This window comes from Stegodyphus dumicola, chromosome 11 (assembly GCF_044657685.1).
Source record: "Stegodyphus dumicola isolate Sdum_Otavi_A_Nest chromosome 11, ASM4465768v1".
Classification (NCBI taxonomy): domain Eukaryota; kingdom Metazoa; phylum Arthropoda; class Arachnida; order Araneae; family Eresidae; genus Stegodyphus; species Stegodyphus dumicola.
Window position 1 is genome coordinate 58,008,456 of NC_140778.1, and position 25,690 is coordinate 58,034,145.

At 30.6% G+C, this 25,690-nt stretch overlaps 1 protein-coding gene and 1 long non-coding RNA gene across 2 annotated transcripts in view; both read right to left on the bottom strand.

Moving 5' to 3' along the window:
- The window catches only part of LOC118190335 (uncharacterized), a 78,031-nt gene that overhangs the window by 50,346 nt on the left and 1,995 nt on the right, over positions 1-25,690 (bottom strand). The gene's annotated exons all lie outside the window — the stretch shown is intronic.
- Positions 19,523-25,690, bottom strand: LOC146994032 (uncharacterized). Its single transcript, XR_015043968.1, has 3 exons — positions 25,409-25,690; positions 21,468-21,558; positions 19,523-20,115 (listed from the first exon to the last, which is right to left on the bottom strand). It is a non-coding gene; the product is annotated as an uncharacterized LOC146994032 (long non-coding RNA).

The following is a 25,690-nucleotide window of genomic DNA, read 5'->3' on the forward strand; positions in this document are numbered from 1 at the left end:
TAGTGTTATATTCCTTGATGGAATAATGCTGCTAAGGAGGGGGATTACAAGACAGTTTCTGATGGAAACTGTCTTGTACTTATGTTATGCAAGGAAGAATCTATCAAAACATGCATGCAGCCAATCTGTTCCCTGAGAATTGAACTTGGACTGAGCTATCAGTGCTCAGCTGTCTTACCTGCTGGGCTGTGAAGGAAAAAAGATGCCTTCATGGATAACTTTCTACGAAGAACTGCCTCCGTTCATGTTATATATAGGGAAAACCACGGAAGCATCCACAGAGCAAATTTGTTCACCATAATTTGGAGTTTGTCAAACAATGTCCAGCAGTCTTACCCACCAGATTCCATGTTATGCCGTATATATTACAGATACAGTTGTTAATCACATTTATGGATTTTATGCCATCCCAGTGTGTTCCTTATGTTCCATTCCTTTCCAGTGTGTATGATTTCAAACATGAAAGCAAGATTTCAATATGCTAGCAATAAAAATTGTTTAATACATAGAACTAATGCTGTTATATGAGAAAATAAAGCAAAGATTATAAAAAATTCCAAAAAAAAATCATATGGCAGTAAACTACATAACACCACATTTCACAAGTGACAATGTATTGTTTTCAGAGATTGTTTAAAGAATCTACCTGGTAATAACAAAAATTTTTCAATTTGTGTGAAAACTGTCACTAACTTTAGTTTGGTAATGAGAACTTTGTTGTTCTGCATGTGATAGGATACAAAATCAAAATGTTCATGTTATGTCTGGATGCAAGACATACACGCACATACAGGCAATAGTTAAAAGAGGCAGAATAGTTTTAGTGCAAAACTGTTGTTAATAGATATTTTTTTACTGTGTGTGTGTGCGATTATGGCAAAGCTTCGAGGGCTATCTGCCTAAGGGGAGGGATGCCTTCGTGGAGGACTTTCTAAGGGAAACTGGCTCGTATACACGTTACACATGGGGAAACCATAAAAACGCCCATGCAGCCAGCCCGTTCGCGGGATTCGAACCTCGGACCGAACTACCAGTGTTCAGCGACTTTACCGCTCGGCCGCTGGAGGGCCCGATATATTTTTTTTTTTTACTAAATTAGGTTAGATTATTTATATTGCATAGCACATGAGGGTTATCAGCAGAAGGGGGGTACTTTTGTGGAGAACTTTTTAATGTGAGCTGGCTTGTATTATGTTAAACATGTCCAAAATTACAAAAACTCTTATGCAGCCAGCCCATTTACAAGGATTTGAAGCATCCATATTTAGGGATTTCGCCACTGGTGGATGTTTGTTTATAGTATGGAAGACACAAACATCTACAGAATTCAGATTGAGATTTTAGTCTCTATAGGGGTATACAGATAATCAGGGTTAGGTCAGATTAATTTATTAAAGCAAAACACATGAGAATATCTGCTCAAGGAAACATATATCTTCGTGGAGGACTTTCTAGAAGAAACTGGTTTGTATTTATGTTTCATATGGAAAGCCATCCAAACACTCATGCAGTCAACCTGCTCATTGAGATTTGAACACGAGTCAAACTAACAATATTCAGCTTTCTTATTCACTTGGTCGCTGGTGGGCTACTTAGAAAAACTACAAGAAGTAGGTATGAAATGTCAAATTTTGTATTTCAGCATTTTATCAGAATTTGTATTTTTATCTCGTACTCTTGCAGAGCAGTGATATTTTTGAATAAAGACTAATCAAAACTATATCAATGTCCCTTTTTCAACTGACCAATTTTGTTAAAATATTCTACTTACTTAAGCATTTTTTTAAAATTTTAATTGATGACTATTTAATTATAGAGATATAAAATATAAAAAGAACTACCATCTTATTCATTTAAACTTTTATATAATAAATTATGAAAAGCAAAATAACATGATTTCTTAAACAATTCAAAATTAATTTTTAAGATGGTTTTAATATATAAATACCAAAGGAAGATTCATTCGACAAAATTATTTCTTTCACAGTTGAAAAAAAAAAGTTTTTTAATTTTATATTTTATTCATAGACTTCATTGTTTAATTGATTTACAATTTAATTGCATTAAACTATCACATATCTGTAACTTGATAAAAGCTTAGCACAATTTCAGTATGTATTTTAAAGTACTTCACATTTTCTGTTTCTTTCAGATTAAAAAAAAAAAAAAAAAAAAAAACTGTGTTAAAAATGTGTAAGTTTATATTTAATACACTAGATAATAAACTGAAACATAAAAACAAAACATCCAAAAAGGTGACATTTTTTCCTTTAAATAACAACAAATTAAAATTGTTTAGTAATGTAAGGCTATTTCACAAAATACTTTATATGCGAATGTACTGTACATTATTTACATGAATAATATTATTAACATGCATTAGTGACATCTGTCACATTCAAAACATCAGATGGCCTCCAATATTTTAAATCGAGTCCTTTATAATGGTACCAACATCATTATAGTACTTAGAAAATAGAGCTGGTTAATTTTAACACCATTAAATGCTATAATGTATTACATGTCACAAATATTGATTACTGATTTCAAGAGAAGTTAAAATTTACTGTATTACCATGATTGTTATTAGTGATACTTTGATCCAGTATTTATGGTATGGTGTCACATACACTGAATGTGTACTCATAATTAAACAAGTTAATAATCATTATTGAATATCCAGTAATATAATTTCATCACTGTATATAACAGGTAACAACTGCTATTGCCTAATTGAAACTTTCTAAATATTTTATGAAATTGATCTCCATTAGCTAAAATATTTTTCAAAATATACTTCACTTGATAAAACATTCACTTCCCAGTGGCGAAAAAATTAACATAAATACATATTAATAATCCTTAGAAAAAACCCTTTAGCTAGGTATATACTTCATAGCAGCCATCCCTTGAATGCTTTTGTGAGGTAAATATTCAACTTCATTTGAAAAATATGTTACTTTTTAAAAAATTTTCTTTCCTCTCCTATCTTGATATAGCTTCAACAGGGATTTTCAACCAAGGGGGCTTCAGGGGGAAGAACATGGTCAGCCTTTTATTTATATGTTAAGTATTTAGTTTTAGTTCATGAATATCAAAATCTACTTTTGTTCAAGTTTTGACACTTATCAACATTTTCTACACTTTTGTTGTTTAATTTATGAAACAAGTTGAAACATAGTCTGAATCTAAATAAATGTATATGCATTTTTCAAGAGTTGGACAGGGGGGGGGAAGAATTTTCTAGCAATTGGAAAAGAGATGCATGGGGCAGAATAGGTTGTTTTATTATTTTTAATACATCTATGTTATAGTATTTATTATAATTAAAGCCATGCCTTTCAGATACTTTTATAATTGATGAATCAAAGTAACATCCTTTTAATCTTCATTCAAAAACACATTGCCATAATAAATATTCATCTAAAATGTGTACGTAGGAAGTATTTTTGTGTTTTTTGTGAAAGGGTAGGCCATAAAGTACTGTACTTCCTTTGTATTCTCAGATTAGTCATGCTACTGTAACATTTATGTTCTCAAAACCTGTGCACTGTATTATCATTTTCCAGGTTACAACTTTAGTTTGACTAAAAAGAAAAATAAATTCACAAATGTTTTATCGTGCAGAACTTATAAGTTCACAAAATGTTGAGTAGATACTAAAAATTAAGAAAAGTTGAAAACAGTAAAAATCATACTATGCAACCAACTCCAGAAACCACCAGTTGGTGTTTAATGATCTTTTGCAAATGTTGGTTCATAAAAACTGGACAAGTTTCACAAAGATTTAAGAACATTTGCATAGGCAGTTATATTCCTGTATTAGCTAATTCTGTTTCAAAGTCATCAGACATCATGTCAGTAAGAACTGCATGTTACAATTCAGAAATATTCAAGAAACACAATTAGGTGTTTATCATGTTTCAAAATTAACAAAGCTTTTCAATTAAAAAGAAATATTTTCAGTAAATTGCCAAGGGTTTCTTATTTCAACAATAATGCTTACTTACACGAATAAAGAAATAGCGGTACTGTTCTGTTATCGGGATCGAGTTCAGAAATGTATGTATGCGTTTATGTACGCATTTATGTGTTCATTGTATGCATAAGTACAAATATATGTGTGCATACAAATAAATGAGAAGAGAAATTGTAGTTAGCTCGCCAAAAAATTTGTGCATACAAATACACATATAAGCACATACATACCAACACACGTTCATACATTTCTGAATACAGTCCCTTGATAATAGAACAGTACCGAAATATCTGTTACTGCTTTTGCTCAGTATCCGAGGAAGCATATTCCTTGGATGTACAAAGTATAAAATTTTCTATATTTTACTTTTTATAGCTAATAAATAAAGCTTTTCCTTCAGATTTTCAATTTTTCTTTTTCGGTCATAATTAAAAACAGATTTTAATAGCAGTAAATTGTAAATAAAAGAAGCGATGTACTGCTGTTTAGAATAATGTAAAAATAAAGCAGTAATTTGAAAATACAGAACTATGGATTTTTACTTGATTCTTAATCTATACAATCTCCTCATGGTAATGGTAAAAAGCATGGGAAAAAAGGGGGGAATGAGACTGTAAGCTGTCAAACTTTGGGGTTATAGAAAAGTATAGTTAGTTTTTTGCTATTACATGGGCCTTCAGCCCACTTCAGGATCAATATAGGGATCAAACCTCACTACTGCATCACATAACTAATTCGTTGGAAATTTGGATCATTAAATATGTTTTGTATTTCCTAATGCAAATCACAGTACAGATATTTATAGGGCATTCAGTACGATTTGAGGTACATTATGAATGAAGGTGCTACCAGGATAAAAAAAAATTTATCTTTTCTGCTACGATGATGACCACTACACATTTGAAGAGTAATATTAACATGGTAGTTACAGATATGGCACTACTTGATTTATCAAATAGTGCCATATCTGTAATTACCATGTTGATATTATCAGAAATAAGTAAATAAAGCATAGTTTGAAATTATTATTATTAACACAATGCGATTTCAAAAAATTAAATTAATAATTATTAAAAAGATATCATACAAATTCTGTTTCAAATGACAATTATGTTTAAAAAGCAAAACAACGTGAGTTGTTTATTACGTGATTAAATTATGAATACAATGTAAGTAAATTATGAATTCCGAGTCTCAGTTTGGCTATGCTTGATCTGTACATAAGGTAATATGGCATATAATTATAAAAAATTAACTTCTAAGAAATAGAAGATTTCTTAATTTGTTTTAAGAATATGTTTTGAAAATTATTCAGATTTTTGAAGTTTTCAAGAAACAACACTTTTTTTTCACTTTCATAAAATATATAAATTGCTATTTCAGTGTCGGTGAAGTATCAGACTTTCAATACTCAGCTACATAAATTTCTATCCATAAAAATTGTTTTCTTACTTTTTCATCAGCAACTAATAACAGATTTTATTTATACTTGAGCAAATTTCGTGGCTGGGCTATGCTTTCACATCATTTTGAGTTTATTAACTTTCTTTAGAATATGGTCACTTTTATCTGGTTGCATGTGTAGTCTTCCTTTTATTTTTTGTTTATTATCTCTGTCTTTAAAATATATTGAACTCGCATTCTCTACATTGATTACATACTCTTTAGGAAAATGAATATTTAGACAAAATAATGCATAAGACAATTTAATAAACATTATATAACATTACAGAACTAATTCTAGAATGGCTACTATATGGAAGGCTATCAAATACTGCATTTTTAAATTAAATAAAAAAAAAGCATATTTTTATTCTAGTTATATGAGAACTGAATAATATGAGATTATAGTATAGTTAGTTATACGAGAATATCTGAAATAATATTTCGCAAGCATACACATAATGTTTCAATATTCGGGTTTTCAAAGCAGATAAAGTTGTAAAATAATACACATCCAGAAATAAGTGTCAGAAGTAGCTAGCTATCTGATACATATGTAGATCATATGAGCAGGAATGTGATATATTAATACATATATAAAAACGGATCGAAAAGTAATTGCCCTGCGTTTTCGCAATTGAAGCACTTTACTCGACTTTTAATGCTAATTTAGTAACATAACAGAAGCAAATTAGCAATCAGATACAAAACAAATATAAACACATCTTAATCCGTTTTTTTCCCATGTATTTTCCTTTTCTCCCTAGCACCTATTCCCCAAATGATATTTACTTCCGTTGGCATAATGAAATGTCGCCCATATCCTTAAAGGAGCCAAGTTGGCGCAACGAAGGCTGTTCTCCGAACCTTATCCTTTTTTTCGGCTATCCTTTGAATAGCGGAAAATCCCCAAAAGGATTTTTTTGACGCCAAGACTTTCCCTCAAAAGACGCTTTCCAAAATTTCCCTCTTTAGCCCGATACAGGAAAGATATCCGTGCTAGGCCGTGACCTTCGAGAGGGAGAAGGCCATGACACTTAATAAACATGGCGAAGCTTTCCGTCCGATGTTGTCGTCGAAACGTCGTCTGAATTTCTAAATTTTCGTCGGAAATATAACTTTATCATGTTCCTTAGTTAATTAAAATAGCTGAAAGAAAGGAGGATTTATATACATACACACTTTTTAAGCGTTTTACAGAAATTTTAATTAACGTTGTGCATAAATATAAATAAATGAAAGAACCGAAAAACAAACGAACATTTTACAAAAATTTAAACGCTAATTGAAAATTGCCACTGTCATGATAAATTCGGAAGGGGTTCTTAAGATAATAATTAATATTTTATCTAGGCTCAAGTATTAAATTATTCGCGTTTCAGAGCAAAATATATAACCATCAACTTCTATATCTCCAGCGTATGTAAAGGAAATACTTTGACATAGTTAGTGTATGTGGCAATATTTTAAAAAAACATAAACTATGCAGTGTTTGATAATAGTTACCAGAAAAAAGAAACAGAACTACTATTTCCCTTTAATAAAAAATCATTTAATGTTTTTTAAATAGCAAGCTGTTAAAAGTACAATAATTAGTAGCAATGCTGATGATTTTTAACATCATTTCTTTCAATCATATGTAAATATATTTATATACACTAAATTTAGCCAATGGCAGATTCTCACGGTCATTTTATTCATATTTTCAAATCTATAACATTCCTTTGGGTACTTTCCCTTGGATACTGCGCAGAAATGATTTGAATAATATACACAATAGTAAGAACTCACATTTAAATCTGCTCTTCATTAAATAGCACACAACAAAAAGTTTTTTCCCATTTATCTTGAATTCTTTTGCTATCACAAGCATGTACAAAAATTAACAATGAAAATGGAATGCATTCAAATGTAATAATTAAAAAACATAACTTGCAACATTCGTATTCATACCAAGAGATGTACCACAAATTCCAAGAGAAAAATAACAGAACTGCAATTTGCAGTTAATGTAAAATTTAATATTTTTAAAAATTATACGATTAAAAATTCAATAATTATGGATTACAATATTTAGTAGTAATGCTGATGTTTCTTGGCACCATTTCTTTCAATCATACACATATTTTTAGCTTCTAAATTTTAGGATAATGGGAATTATGATTATCATGTATATGCTTTTTATTGCCAGTTGTGTATGTTGTTTGTTAGGTTATTTCATTTCAAATATGAATGTTGGAAGGCTTTTTTGTTATAAGATTTAGGTGTGTTTCTTGTATGAAATATTTTTATCACATTTATTAGCTAATTTATATAGCATTTCATTTACATACGCTGGAGATATAGACGTTGATGGTTATATATTTTGCTCTGAAAGGCGAATAAATTAATACTTGAGCTTAGGTAAATATTAATTATTATTTTAAGAACCCCTTTCCAATTTATCATGACAGTGGTAATTTTCAATCAGCGTTTAAATTTTTTTTTAAATGTTCGTTTGATTTTCGGTTCTTTCAATTATATTTATACACAAATTAAAATATCTGTAAAAAGCTTAAAAAGTGTGTATGTATATAAAGCCTCCTTTTTCAGCTATTTTAATTAAATAAGCAACATGATAAAGTTATATTTCCGACGAAAATTTAAAAATTCAGACGACTTTCCGACAATAACGTCGGACGGAAAGCTCCGCCATGTTTATTAAGTATCATGGCCTTCTCCCTCTCGAAGGTCACGGCTAGGCACGTTTGCGTTAAAAAGGTAAACAATGCACATAGAACTAATTTAGTTTTTTTCCGGTTTATTTTTGGGTTATGGTAATTTGGCGACCAACTCTGCTACAGCAACACTATTTTTTTTTCCGCCGCCATTTTGTTTTCACGAAGTAAAGACATGTTTCTTTTCTTTTTAATTACTGAACACTTTTTCCAACAATCTACTAGCCAAATTACACTTATACTAGAAATTTTATCTTACAAAACTGCTTAATCATGACAAATATTCACTGCAAAATTGGGAAAAAGTGCACAATCGCAAACTCCTTGCGCGTTTTTCACAATAACACATGCATATAAACCATGTACACGTCGACTTATTTTTACTTAAAAAAACATCCCAGAATTGCACAAAAATGGCATTGCGCACACTCTTCACTATATCCATGTACACTGCTTTTTTCTCATAAATTAGAAAAATTTCACGAAAATGCATGACAATTTTCTGAATCTTTAAACCCGGTAAAAAGAACATATATGAAATTACCTGATCGCGAAAAAGTATATACCCTTTCCAAATATGAACATTTCCACGTATAAAATAAATAAAATATCTAAAAACTTTTACCTCTAAATTATCTATTATATTATAAACGTCACCAACGAATTCATACCGCAAACATTACAAATACTTAGTGTCAAATATTTAAATTATTTCCATGCACGTTTACTTCAACTAAAACGTATACCAAATTCCTACAAACATAAAATTCACAAAATAACTACTATCATTTAATTAAAATATCACTAAACCATGTACACGTCGACTTAATTTTACTTAAAAAAACATCCCAGAATTGCACAAAAATGGCATTGCGCACACTCTTCACTATATCCATGTACACTGCTTTTTTCTCATAAATTAGAAACATTTCACGAATATGCATGAAAATACTCAACGTATACTACTCAAACATATTCCAAAATACTACAAACATATAACTTACAAAATCACGATCATTAAATTAAAATATAATTAAATTAAAAAACACTACTTAAAATATAAATAAGCACATACATTAAATTAATAAAAAGTAGATTACAATCTTAATTACTTTAAACTAAATCATTGCTCAATTTTCAAATAATACCATTTTAATTTATTTACTCCTTACATTTTAGAACAATGCATAAAAATAATATCCTCAAATGATTAAAAATACTAACTTACCTAATCTTCTTCAGAATCTTCATTACGTCGCTGCAGTACTACTGCTAATTTCTAAATCCTAAATCCAGTAGTCAACTGGAAGTCTATTCACCAAGTAATAAGAAATTAATAAAATTTCACCTATACTCAAACTACTTTCAGCAAATCACGTACCCTTCCTTACACTCCTTTTCACAATATGTCCATTTTCACCATATTTCTTGCACCGCCATTTAAACTTGTAATATCCTTCCTTTCACACAATCTCAACTTATTATTATTATCAGATAAACGCATTAAAAATTTAGAATTCTCTTTACATAGCGCCATGCAATCCGAAAATTAATCAACACTATTTCACACAACACACAATGAAGCTTTTCCAAATTAAACTCCTTTTCCGATTAAAGAACTGTAATTCGTCCATTAATGTCACGTTTCACACAACACTGAATATAGCTAAATACGAAATTTCCAGATTTCTCCCCTTTTCCGATTAAACAACTGTAATTCGTCCATTAATGTCACATGACATATCTCATGATCTCTCATTTCCCTCACGCAAAATAATGCGTAATCGGAACTGAGTGCTTCTCACATTATTACCAAAGTCCTAGGTACTAACCTTTATCGCCTCCAAAATGTCGCCAAACTACCAGTTACCATATTCCAAAGATCAGCCGAATTGGTTACTGCTTTCATCACCATGCGTTTCATTCTTTAATTCACAATTGAATTTTCATAATCATGAAGTATATCAGCTTGGAAAACAGCTAGGTAAAAATGTTAAAGTAGACAAGTTTTTCCAAAATAATGTAGGTAAAAATGATATCAGTGCTAAACAATCTAGTAAATATTTTGATAATGTAAAAATGATCTTAGTAGTACTAAAAATTGTGGTAATTTTTTTGAAAATAGTAAAAACTCTCATTGTAAGTTACAGAAATTGTTGAATGATTATAATCATATATTTGCAAAAAGTAAATATGATGTTGGTTGTATAAGGATTGAACCTCTCAGAGTTACATTAACTTCTGAATTACCAATAGCCTATAACCATACAGAGCATTTGCTAAAGATAATAGTGAAATTAAAAAACAAATAGATGAATTGTTAAAAGCTGGAATTATTAAACCCTCTTATAGTCCTTATGCTGCTCATGTAACTTTAGCTTATAAGCGAGATGAGCAGTCCAGAAGCAGATTGTGTATTGAGTTCAAGAAGCTTAATCAAATTACTAAAACTGATTTTGAACCTATTCCTAGAATTGATGCTGTATTAGATCAATTAACAAATGCAAAAATCTTTTCTACATTGGATTTGGCATCAGGCTATTGGCATATAAAATTAAATGAAAAGGCTACTCAAAAATTGGCATTTACTACAAATTTTACACTGTATGAGTTTACTAGATTAGCTTTTGGTTGGAAAAATTCCCCAGCTGTTTTCCAATGAGCTCTTAGAGAAATTTTAAAAAAATATCAGATTCAATTTGCTTTAAATTATTTTGATGATATTATAGTATTCTCTCCAAATTTTGATGAACATTTAACTCATCTTAAAAAAATATTTGATATCTTTGAGAAAGAGAATATAAAATTAAAACAATCTAAATGTAATTTTGCTAAAGAAAAAATAAATTTTCTAGGATATGACATTCAAGCAGGTAAATACCAGCTCAGTAATGCAAATATAGAGGTTATAAAGAAATTGCAACCCCCTAAAAATGTCAAAGATTTTCAGGAAGTATTAATGTTTATCATAAATTTATTCAAAATTATGCTAAAATTAGAGCCCCATTAACAAATTTACTTAAGAAAGATACTCCTTATAATTGGACTGATGAATGTCAAAAAGCTTTTCAAAAATTAAAAGATGCATCGATTTCTAGACCTATATTAACTTTGTTTAATCCTAAATATCCTTGTCATGTATTTGTTGATGTGTCCAAAGAAGCTGTTGGTGCTGTTTTAAAATAAGAACATCCTGATGGTAGTTTACATCCAATTGCTTTTCATTCTAGAAAATTAAGATCTTATGAACAAAATTATGCCATTACTGAGCTGGAATGTTTATCTATTATTGATGCAATTGATAAATTTTATTATTATTTACATGGTAACCATTTTACTGTACATACTGATCGTGCTGCTTTAGTTTGGCTTAAAAATATAAAACACCCTACAGGTCGTCTATTTAGGTGGTCTTTAAAATTATCTATGTATGATTTTGATATAAAATATATAAAAGGATCTATTAATTTTGAAGCTGACATGCTCTCTAGAAATCCTATGTGTCAACATTTAAAATTGCAAGTTAATTTATTATCATTAGAAGAAATAAAAGAATATCAAAATTTAGATAATGTTTGTAATACTAAGTATAGGAAAATGAATGATGTATTAACTATCAAAAAACAGGGATTGTACGAAATTGTGATACCCATGTCTCTACGTACGAAATTACTTGAAAAGGTCCATATACAATTTGGTCCTATTGGTGTATCATCTATGCTAAATTTGTTATCTCCACAATATTATTGGCCAGGATTGTTTAAGATGTTAGAAATTATTGTAAACATTATGAAGTATGTCAGTTTAATAAGAAAAGTAAACAAAAGAAATTTGGTTTAATGCAAAATTTACCATTAGTTAGTGAACCTTTTGAAATATTATCTATTGATACTGTAGGTGGTTTAAATTATTATATTTCTACTAAAAAGTATATTCACATAATTATTGATCATGCAACTAGATATATCTGGACTTTTGCTTCTAAAAGTGTAACTACAAATACTTATATAAATTGCTTAAAACAAATTTTACAAATTCAGGTACCTAAAAAGATTTTAAGTGATAGGAATGCTGCTTTTACATCTTCAAAATTTAAGCACTTTTTAAGGAATCATAATGTAAAACAATTGCTAACTTCTGCAAATAGACCACAAACTAATGGTAAAATTGAATGTATTAATCAAACTACTATAACTAGATTAAAATGTAATATAACATCGACAAAATTATTACCCCAAGTAACTGAAGAGTATAATAATACCCCTCATTCTGTAACAAAATTCCCTCCATCATATTTAATGTATGGAAAATTACCTTATGATTCCTTAATTCAAAATCAAGAATTGTATCCGTCAATAGAAGAAGCCAGAAAAATAGCTCAAAAGAGATCTGATGATTATCATAATGTAAATAAAGAAAGATATGATATTCATTTTAAAATTGGTGATTTAGTAATGTATGAAGAATTTCAATATCCTAATATATGTAAATTATCTCCTCGAATATCAGGACCTTATAAAATTTTAAAACAATATTCTGAAGTTACTTATGAAATTGATAAACCTAATTCTTTTACTAAAAAGAAATCAGAAATTGTTCATTCAACTAGATTAAGACCTTTTAATCCAGCAAGTGAGTTTAAGTTAACTGTCAGAAATAGTAGAATTCCTTTCTCTGTTCAAAATTAAAATTAATTTTTTCAAAATTCTCTATTAAAAATTTTCCTGATTATGACTTTTAATACCTGATTTAGACTTAAACCCTAACTATGACAAGTTATTTTTCCGACTATGACAAATTATTCTCCCGATCTTGACCTTTTATACTTTTCACATAATTTAAATTATTTTGTAGCAAAAATTTTCTTCTTATTGTAGGATAATATTTGTTTCTAATTTACAAAATTATAAAAAAAGACTTTAACTTGATTATACAAGTTATCTGTCGTATAATTTTGATTTTGTATGATCTTTTATTTTTGTAAAAACACTTTGAGGTAATGTACAATGCCAAAAACCAGTTACCTTGTACTAGGCAACGGAGGTTTTTCGATATTTGTACCTAGCACTCCCCCCCCAACCATCAGCAAGTAATCACGCTGATCTGTTGGCGAGCGCATGCCATAGTTTTAAAGTCAAAGTGTTCATGTTCTAGTGTGTAATTGTATAATTTACATTGAATTGTTTTTTGAATATTTATAATATTTGTATTGAAGTGTAAAATATGTCAATCTTTAACTGCCTACGATGAAAAGAACAAATGCACTAATATATTATTCATAAATTGTACAATCTATTTCTTTTCTAAGTTTTATATGAAGGAAGAAAAATTTTAAATATTTTCTAATCAAAGCTTACTATTATGAAAACATATTCAGTGAAAAAAGTGCATCACATTTGTGAACTATCAACATGCAGTGGCGTAGCGAGGGGGGGCAAGGGGTGTACGATGCCCCGGGCGCCGCTCGCAGAGGGGCGCCAAATGGTCTCCAGACAAGATTTTCATCATATTACTGTGTTTTTTTCGGGAGAGAATGAGCGCCAAAAAGGTATTTTGCACCGGGCGCCAGTTTTGCTCGCTACGCCCCTGTCAACATGCATCATATTTGTGGACTATCTGGCATTTAGAGATTTTACCAGATATTTTCATGCTATTCGAACTCTTTTTATGAAAAGGACTTTCAAAAAACAAAATGGACATTTTTAACAAAATTAAGGACTTTTGTAATTATAACTTATTTATTTATCAGTATTCCATATTTATTATGTTATAGTTTTAAAATTAGTCATATATTGTATATTTATTTATAACTCATAGTTTTAATGTTCAAAATTTCATATGCTATACAGTCAAAATTTTATATGAGAAAGTCATGAACTATGATAGACCATAGTTAAAGCTTGTACGCTATGTCCTGGATGTTTTCATATCTTTTCTCATAATTTTTAGTTACTAATGTACTAATGCTTTTCTCACCCTGGCCTCTCCTTTTGACGGGGGGGGGGGATGTAAGATATAAATAGAAAATAGATCGCAATTTATCTAGAAGCTACTCTGTTACATAACCTCTTCATATACATGCTGCGTCATAAGTTCTCCAAGACAGATGCCTTCTCGCCTTCGTCCTGCTAACGCCTCCGCTATGCTCCTCTTTCTTTGTTAGAACGTTATGACGTATTAAAGTTTAAAGTCAGTCGTATCTAATAGTTCAATTACTGAATAAGTTATTTGAGTAACTTCATCTGGAAAAAATCATCTGCTCTAAATTAAAATAAAGATATGCTGTTAAAAATGAAAAGTTCTGAGTCGTCATTTTTCTCCGTGGTTCAATTATCCCAGCTTTGTCAACCATCTGCCAAAACGTGTAATGGAATAGCCTCACCATTCACCGACGATGTGTTAGAATAACTGAAAATATTACATACATATATTACATATATATATATCTTGTTAATGATCTGATTATACCTATTGTTAATATTAAAAGCTTTGTTGTCAATGAAACCTCTGAACTAAACTCAACTGATCAAGTCTTATATAATTTTCCCCTGTCCACTGAGAAATTTCCAACACCTTTGCATTCTTGCAGTTGCTGGACAGCACACAGTTACATAGGGTGGGATACAGTTACATAGAGAATGGAGCAGTTACTTAAGTATAGAACTAACAGTTATATACGAACAGGACTACAGTTAAATATTGACTCCAAATTTGGTGACTTTTGGGGATTTGTAACCAAATTTAGAGACAGTTACCAAGAGCACTACCAGCTTGATGCCATCTCACTAATTTGGCAAGACAGCCATTTAACTCAATGTTAAATATACTTATTAGTATAAATTTGCTTTCCCAGCAATGCTTCACACTGTTGAGGCCTTTCGTGTTACATTATGCATGACACACAATTTGCATATAATTTCAATAAAAGTATTTACATATATTCAAAATTCATAACAATATAATTTTAAATGTAGGCTTTTGATATTCATTTTGGTAACAAATAAGATGATTGTCTATAATTTTAGAGCTAAATTTTTCTCATTGATTTGATCTTTCTAACACGAATTCCACTTTTTATATGCTCAACTACCTCGAATTTTTACGTATCTTGAATTTTAGCATTTCCTGATATTTTCAGACAGTGGAGCTTTTACAGTTATCGTGGCAATAAATATCTTGAACTTTCAAAATTATCATGCCAAAATTTTGTTTTAATTATGGATATTAGAAAGCATTTTAAAAATATATACTATATAGTCACAATAAAAACATTTATTCAGCAAATATATTTAATGGAATTTGGTACGTGAATTAGACTACTGGTGTTTCATTTATATTATCTTGACAGTCACTGGTTGACAAGAACTAAAATAGCTAGATATTGCTAAGAATAAATACAGCTTGATTATTATTATGGAATAATTCATTTGTGCAAACTTTCATTTCTGATCACTGTGTAGTCACAGTACAAATAACTGGAAAGGCTGCTATACGATAAATATTTTATCAAAAACAAATTCTTTGAAACTCAAAAAAATATCCGTAAGAAGCATATATATACACTTATTATTTAATTTTACAATATGGTAAACTTATTGGAAAGTTCACCAATTGCAATGGAATTGTGCATTACAATGATAATTCAGAATATTCATCAAATACATGCCATTTTGTTAAACATCATTAGTTATAATATATAATTCCACTGCTCATTAGCAGTTTTCAAGCAGGGTATAAAAATAATTATGTTGATATTTTGATTTTCAACAGGAAGCTCTAAAATAGTGTTTGTTACTCTGGAAACAATGCAAATACATCACTTAAAACACACTTTTGATATGCACATTCTTCCATTATATAAGTAACAATATATTCACTCAAAAACTCGCCCACATGTGTTCCTTTCAGTAAGCTGGCTTGCAAATAATAACGTTATAAGGTAGTATAACATGTGTATGTAACTCCCTCAAATGTTACTTCTTGTATTTAGTACATATTCTTATCAGTTTACAAATAAACTGTTAGATTAGAATGATAAATAAATCACTTATATTATTGTCTTGTAAAGTATAGTATGTACAAGATGTTCCTATAAATATCTGTATGCACCTCTTTTGTTTTATTCAATTATTTCAGAACTTGACTCAAACATTTTAACATAAGTACAGTCAAAAGAGAGCAGCATGAAATTGATAAACAGATTTCGGAATGGTTAGAGAAACAAAGTATATGTCTTTATCCATTTTTTGCAGCAATTTCACTTTTTGTTTGATGGACAACATACTTTCGCTTTGTAGATCCTTTGGCAGCTCCAGCATCAGAAATTCTATTTGACATAATCAAAAGTTCAAGCTTACTTTTATAAATTTACTCTAGCAGTCTGCAAAAAATAATAAGCTGGATCCAATTCGAAGATTAAGGAACAACGCAATCTGCAACATTAACTTAAATAGATATTTAGATAACTTAAGCTTAGCTTATACCGTCTGTTATACAATAAACGCTCATGCGTAAACGTATTATACGCATGCGTAAACGCCTATGCTCATGCATAAACGCACTATGCGTTCACGTATGCGCAGAAAGTTTGTAGCTTTGAGGTACGGATTATAGATCATTCCGGATTATAGGTGTCCAGATTAACGACTTTTGACTGTACTTGTTGAAAGCTTGTTATATATTGGTAAAATTCACTTTATATACTGCATTTCAGTTAATATACTACATTGCTCTGTTCCTTACCTTTCTGATTTCAACCAGTTAATTACTTTTTGCAGGCTGTTATTATTACAGTATTACTTTCATATTACAGCATTTTTTATAAAATTGATAATAATAATATGAAAGTATTAACAGTTAAAACATTCATAAATTAAACTTTAAGTTTTAAGAGTTTCACATGAGTTTGAACATTCGATTATGTCAAAAAGAATTTCTATTTCTGGAGCTGCAATAGAATCTACGAAGTGAAAGCATGTTTCGAAGTCTATTTAAGAAAAAGTCGAATTGCTGCAAAAAATGGATAAAGGTATATATATGTCTCAAAATTATGTGAGGAGCATTGGAAAGTCAACTGTATATGACATGAGAAAACAGAAAAAGGAAATTTTTGAATTTTATGTGGATTCTGACACTCCATTCGCAATGAATAAGGGAACAATTATTTGTTATACTAAAAGTGACGATAAAGTGATGACTGAAAGGGTTAGACATCCTTGCAGCGAGCAGGTACTATTAACGGGTCCAATGCTAATGGTTCAAGATAAAATATTTAATGAAGAAATTCACTTAAAGCTGAGAGCACGAATTTGACAGTTTAGTTAACCAAATTTAAAAATTGCCATGGTATAAGGCAATTGAAAAATTTGGGTGAAATAAAAATGACTAAAACTTTCAGGTGAAAGTGCTTCAGCTGATACTGAGCTATTCGCAGATGAATTCACCAAACTCGTTACTAGCGAAAAATTATCTGCAGAAGAAATTTACAACACTGAAGAAACTGATCCTTTCTGGCAATATGTACCCTGAAATACCTTGGCAACCTCTACTGAAAAGGCTCCAAAGGGTGTCAAGAAGATTCCAAAGCGAGACTAACAATTTTAGCATGTGCATAAATAAAAGAGCATGGATGGCAAAAGCATTAATGAATGATTGGTTTGAAAATCATTTCATGCCTGAGGCTCCTCAGCATTTGAATTTGGTTGGTTTGTCTGATGACAAAAAAATTGTCCTGATTATAGAAAAATATTCAACTCATTAGTGAAAGAGAGTGTGTACATATTAATCTTTCTTCCAAATTGTACGTCAATTATTCAGGCTAAGTACATTGGTATAGTGTGCATGCTGAAATGCAAATATATATATAAAAAATAAAAAAAAAACACGTTAAAAGTACACGTTAAATTTCTTGAATAAAGGGAAGACTATTCAATATGTGAAATCTTTTAGCATAAAATCTACTGTGTGGAGCATCGCAAGGTCCTCAGAGGATGTGCCTTCAGAAACTTTAAAAAACACTCAGCATAATTTACAGCCCGCCATGATACTTCTTAGTGAAGGTGATAACTGTGAAGTTTAAAGTTTATGGATATTGCAAACGGAAAGGGTGATTATGGGTTTTGTAAAAAAATGTGGAGAAGCGGTAATCAATGTAAATGATATAAAAGAAGTTTTTGATCAAGATGACAGTGCGCCAATCAATAAATTAATAGACAGCGAAATCTGTAATATGGTTCCAGATCCAGAAAATAATGCTACCGAAAGTAAAAGAGGTTACTGGAAAAAAAAAAAAAAAAAAAAAATTCTACTGAGAAGTTAGTCAGAATTCTAGACACAGCAGTTACAGAACTTGAACTGTGGAGCTTTTTAACTGAACAACAAATTATGTCTGTGTACAAAAAGGAGAAAGTATTAGCATGGGTAGTCCATATTTTGAGGTATGCTTTGGATTATTGCCAAGTTGTTGATTCGTGATAACCTGAATATTTTAGTGACTTGATGGGTTGTAATGCGTGAGCACGCTGATTTTGATTGTAGAATTGAGATTGTGACTTTTTCTAAGGGCTTATTTCGGCATTGGATATCGGTTAGGAAGTACGTTGTTTATTTTGTGCTTTACACTATTAAATGGCTGCCGGTGGTAAGATTAACCTGAAGTTTCTCTTCAATTTAGAGTGAATGGGAACAAAAACATGGATTGACAGGTGTGCAAATGAAAGAATAATTGTAATTTAATGGAATAACCTACCTGGAACAACGATCGTTTCTGATAAATGGCTTCGTTCACCTCTCAGTAAATTATAAGCGTCCTTTAAGGATTCAAAAACTGTAACTCATATCAACACTATTGAAGTTATGTGGGGGGCAATAAAAAGGGATCTTCAAAAGAAATGCCACCGACAGTCCTGCACTACGAAGAATATTTTTATTCTTACTCTTGTGAATTTATGTGGTGACGGCAGTATACAGATTCTAGTTTAGATAATTTTTAAAAGTTTTGGGATACTATTAAGGAATTCTATGAGAAACACACCACGGAAACAACAATCTCTAAATAAGGTAAGGTCTCCTTTTCGTACTGCGCAGATTAGATAATGTGTATTTACTTGTTTTATTTGGATATAAAATACAGTTTATTTAGATTATAATTTTTTGTTTAAATTATGCTTTATTGCATTATGTTTTGGATGCCATTTTACTTAGGAGGACATTGCCCATAAACAGGAATGGTGTAACAAAAATTGCCATTTTTGTCAAGTCAGACCCTGAAATATGTTTTTCCCATTTGCATAAAAACAAAACAACTTACATTGAAATATATGTTTAATCAAAAGTATAAAAATAAATATAATCCTTTGTTCTGAAAATTTTGATACCCTTTAGATCATAAATACTTTATTACATGCTAAATACTAATTTCATAATTCCTACATGCCAACTTACTAGATTTAAGTTGATGATATAATTCCAGAAAAATTCCAAATCCGGAATCGCTGAAGTCCCAACGAGTCTCAGTATCACACTCTGTACTGCATTTACAGCAAATAGTGAAGAAAGTTCTCACAATACTTTTGAAAAATGCTTCCAATAAATCTTGTCTGTATGCCTTACTGAGTAAAGAAAAAGGAGAATGAAACTAGTAATTCCATTAAACAACCATTTCTCTTGTATTGTCATTGCTTTCTTTGACTGCTATGCACAATTTGCATATTATATCCCAATCCTTATTGACTTTGTACTTGCAATTTATTTTTCGAAGATTTATTATTTTGCATGATTTCAACATTATCTTGCTCTCACAGAGAAGCTGTCAAAAAGTGGTCGTCATTCTGAAAATCTAACAGATCACTTATTTGAATACTTGTATGTGAAATTAAGCATAATCTGCAAAATTCACTGTAGGAAATTTCAAATAGGATTGTTTTCCGGCAATGTAATATTCCTAGGTTCCGTTTCCGGAAGAAGGGCCATAGAAATCTAATAAAAGGAAAATGAAGTATTGCTGTAAGTATACAAATATTTATAACTGTTTTGCACTTACTGAATTAATTCAAAACATTTAAGAAGCAATATTAGATATATTTATGCTCAATATCATGTATTTTCTGCCGACATTATGCTTAATACCATGCTTAGAACCCTGCTGATTAGCCATTGGTAACCTTGACGGGAAAAAATGCAACATCACAAATGAGATGTCTACGATAGTAACAGCAAGGAAAGTATTTCAGCATGTTTGATATAAATGAGGTTAATGCTAATTTTAGTTAATATTTGGTTCCCCTCTTCTGTTATTGGGAACGGATTCAGAAATATATGTATGCATGCATATATTTCTGAATTTGATACCTAATATTTATATCTAAACAGTTGTATCTTAATTTATGCATACGAAGTTGTACAGAATGCTGAATTAGATGCATGCTGTGTAGGTATTTTACATTGAATTCATGAGAATATCATGTAAAGTGTATTGTGTCTGTGCAACAATAAACTTACATGCATAAATTTTAGAAGTTACTGACTAAATATTAAAGTATCTATGCTTGAAGTGCTAAATATTAAAAAAAAAATTAAGCAATTATTTATCAAAGCATTTGCAAAATTCTTCCCATACTTCCATTAAACACATTAATTAAAATTAAGGGGAGAAAGCATTTAAAATATAAAATTTGAAGTATTTATGTTGAAAAAATTTTTTAATTTAATATCTTGATAATTTTAATATTTTTTAGGCCATTTCACCCTTAAGACTGTAAATAAATTATAAAAAAAGCATTTATAAGTATAATTTTTTTGTAAATAAGGTTTATTAAATAAAATAAACAGGTTGAAGAACAGCAATGTTACTTCAATAAATTCCATGAAATAAAGTTTTAAAGTAACCTAGCAAATTTCCATGAGAGTCCTGCTTTACAATCACCTGTTCAATCAGTCAATCAAACAAATTATTGCTTGTGTGCTGTTTTCAGCTCATGAGGAGTTGCCAACAGATTCTAGAAAAAGGTTTTCCTTGAATTTTAAAACCATAAAAATGGTGGCTAAGTGCCAAATATTGCCATTTTCTATTTAGTTCCAAAGTTGCATCATTATGGGAACCATTTGAGACAATTTTTTTTTATGCTTGAGATGCTTATAATAATTTTTGCCAAGAACAATGAAAAAGTTACAAGTGAAGCAGATATATATATATATTTTTCTTTTGTACACAGATGTTCATGCTTATAAAATGTGCATCCTTGCAAATTAAAAATTTTCTTGCAAAACTGGATTAAAAAAAACAAAGAACAGTTTTTTGAATGAATGTGTACTATATTTGAGATCCTTACCTGCATAGAAATAATACTGCCATACTGATTCATTTTCTCAAATGTCTTCTTAGGTACTTTACACACATGGGGCTGCTCTACTTGGTATGTCCTGGATATGAAAGAATTTATCTTAGACCATCTCGTTTCCATTCTCGTATATTATGTGATAACTGTATACTGGTTTTATGAATGTTATACACTTGAGATATTTGATTTTGCAGGTGGACAAACATACTGAGAATACTGGTTGATAATAGATTTAATTAGATAAAAAGTATGTAAAAAAATGGAACTACCGTAATTTCCGGAAGAAACGGCGCGGCGTTTACGTGTTTAAAACCTAAATTTTCAGCGGGTGCCGCATTTTTCCCCATGCGGCATTTAGGTGCACTAAAAATAAAATATTTCCTATGATGGTCATTGTACATAGTTTGGATGGCCTTGTCATTGTGCATGGACTGGTGCTGTTCCCACACAAAAGACCACTCAGTTGCTTTTTGCGAACGTTATTTTCTTTACATTCTTTCCCTTGAACGGACCTACATGCCTTATTCACCCTAAACGAGATCTCAGAACAATAACATTCTTCCCCCTTTCAAATCAACATTCTCATCAGTTCGAATAGTCTATCTCCTCTGCCATTCGATGAATCTTCCAGGACCCATCCTCTCCCCACCCCAGCCTTTTCTGCAATTTTTTTCAAAGGCGGACACGACTCCACCTGCCTCGCAATAACGAACTCTGACGTATTCCCCTTCAGCACGAATGGATTATTCTTGGCATTCTGCCAGATACAGATCCCATCAGTTTGGGTACAAGTACTTGTTGGATAGTTTTTAAGACTAGCGTCTACATCCCAAAACGGCAGCCTATGAGAGAGGCGATTCTATTATTTTCATCGGGGAATAGGGGAGTTAGAATGGTTTTCTGAGGAATGCAACGGCAGTGGACTATATGTTTGCTTACATTTGGAAGTTCGAAAAATATCTAAGGTGGATTGCCTTAGTGTCTACGGTTACTTACAGGGAAATATTAGGCAGTTTTTTCGGTTTGCTGATAGACGGCAAATAGACAATTTACCTTTATAATCCGTGTATATCTATTTAAACTTCAGAAGATATAAGATGAAGAGAATATATTTAACACAACAGAACGCAAGCTTAAGACTTGTAAATCTTTTAAAAAACAATACATCGATAATTAAAAATATTATTTATAGTTCATTATTAAAAACTTAACTGGTATGTCATATATCAGGACTTAGGTTGAGTTTTTGCATATATACGGTCCAAGACGATGTCACGCGCAATTTAATCTATTGCGGCGTTTACGCTGATGCGGCGTTTCTGTGTAATTTAAATTTTTTTGCCGCCATTTTTCTCGAGTGCGCGTTTACGCTGATGTGGCCTTTCTTCTGGAAATTACCGTGTGTAATTTACCTGCAGGTCTTTAGTATTTCATCACAATAAACAAATCACCTAATACAGAACAAAGTCTGTAAATCGGATGTCCATTATCCTGAATGATCTATAATCTGGACTTGAAAGCCACAAACTTATGCATGCGCGTAATGCGTTTACGCATGCATGTTTAACACAAAAAATGAAGCAACTTAAACAGCTTACACTGAAAGAAATGTTTAATAAAGTAAACAAATAAATATTAAGCTTTTTTTTTTTTTTTTTTTTTTGTAAATTTTATACCCTTTAGATTATAATTGCTCTTTATTTCATAAATTACGGTTTCATATTTTTAATTGTATAATTTCTGCATGCCATCTTACCAGATTTAAGCCTTTGATGTGCGGTGGTCATGCCTTGAAACCACCATTTTCCAAATTTTTTTTCTCCTCTTTTTTCCGAAATTTTTGAGTGAAAATGAATTGATTACTGATCATTAACATTTAAATAACACAAAATGACTGTAGAATCATATATGTTTTAGGTATTAATACTTCAGATCTGATGCCTTTTAAAATTCATTTTCTATGAGAGAAAATAACTTCCTTTTATTAATATAAACAACTTTAAATTTCAAAAGTTAGTCATCGAACATGATGATTTCTATCATAAACAATAAAATATTGCAGTAATTAAACTGCATGTATATAAAAAACCTCTCTATATATGGCATTTGCTATGTGGTTTCAGGGCACGACCACTGCGCCGCTAGAGCATTGTGTCACAATGCTTACAATACTCTAGAGGCTCGGTGGTCCCGCCTTGAAACCACTGGCGTTTGCTTCTCAATGGAGTTCACTTACTTTTCAAATAGGAATGTTTATTTTTACCCGGATAGAGATAAGGTCTTTGAAACCACAGAGTTATTTTATTACTAAACAATAGATGCACCTGCCTAGTAAAAAGGTCTTTCTTTTCCAAATACCTTTCTATGACATCAACACACTTACTCCTCAAGCTAGTATTGTGATTTTATAAATTATTTCTTGTGGTTTAAATTTAATGTAAACATATTTTGCTATAATTAAAAATAGAAATTGCATAAAAGTTTTATTTAAATTAAAAATATTTTCTGAATATTTTGGGACGAAATACGAATAAAACAAGTATGAATGAGAAATGAACGATCCGTACAAAGCGAAAAAGACAAAGCCCCCCCCTCATTAACATAAAAAACCAAAAATTTCATGTGCCAGATGAAAAGAAACTAAATAACGCTGGACATATACCAGTGAAATTTAAATCCAGGCAGTGTACATTTTGTAGCACAAGGAAGAAACCTCATAGAACAAGATGTATGTGCGAAACGTGCAGTGTGGGTCTATGCATGAACCAAAGACACAAAACATGATTTGAACAGTGTCACAAAATCTTTTTTTCTTTGAAATAAAAAACACTGCGTTCTTTTTTATCCTTATTTTATTGAGTTTTTTAATCCATTTATCCAAATATCCTTATATTTTCACTGCTATAGAGAAATTACATAATGTTTATTTTTAAATTTTTTCTGACGATTTACTTTATAAAATAATGTAAAAAAATTATATATAATGCAATTCTTACATACATTTTTTAAAAATCTGTTTTATTGGAAACACGCGGGGAAAATGGTGAGTTTTTCCCTCTACTACATCAGTAAGTTTCAAAATTCTAGATGTGCGGTGGTTTCACATTTCGACCATTCCCCACAGATCTATGGGCAAGAGTAGATTTTTTAAAATTCATATATTATTTGTCTCTAGGATCATAATATTCAATTTCTAGAATTTTTAGTTAAAAAAATATAAAAATAATATTGCGCGCATCAAAGGGTTAAATTGATGATCTATAATCTAGAAAAGCCCTTAATCCGTAATCGCCGAAGTCCCGACGAGTCCGGATTACGGACTTTGTACTGTATATTATTTGATTACAGCTAAAAGATTATCATTAATTTAATAGCTTTGATGGTTAAACTAGCAAATATTTTTAACACAAAGAACATACAAGTTACAGTACACACATGAGATGAAACATTTAGCACTGCTCCAGAATTGCATCTCAGAAGTATGTCAAAGTGGTAACAAGCATAGATCACCACAGTGCATTTTGGTAGGTAACAGATGTAACACTAAATATGAGTGATACAAAAATCTGTGGAAAGTTACATCCAATGTGAAAAATTAAAATTTTGGAAAAGTAGGAAGAAACACATAACACATCATGGCAGACTCTGAATAAGAGCAACAATACAAGACTTTTCAATCGAGGTTGGTATAAGCAGCTTTAGACTCTTTAGGACAGAATAGATAATCAAATGCAGCTTCAAGTCATCATTAGTTAAAAATAATATAATTTGCATGAATGTATTTTTTTGCTTTAGAGAAACAAAAATTAAATTAAGATTTATTTTTCTCAAATTGCAATTCAAAAACTTCGCCACAGCGTCAGCATACGGTATACCTTTGAACCTAAAATTATGCCGTTAAATAGCTCTTTTATTACCAAGAATTTTCTTACCATTTAATACTGACAATGGTTGTCATTCAATTCAAATGACTTGACAGCAAAAAATGAGGTTTCTTTGATGCGTACACAAATCTTTACTACACTGATATATAAATGTTGACACTAATTTAAAATCTCAAAAGATAGAAGTCTTCTCTTCTGGTTTAGGTCAACACATATTTTTCAAAATACTCTACTGTCCAAATGAATTCTTACATACATGACAGTTTTCTCTCTTCTGTCGGAACACATACCTTAATAATCCTTTATTAAAAATGAACCTTTCCATACCTT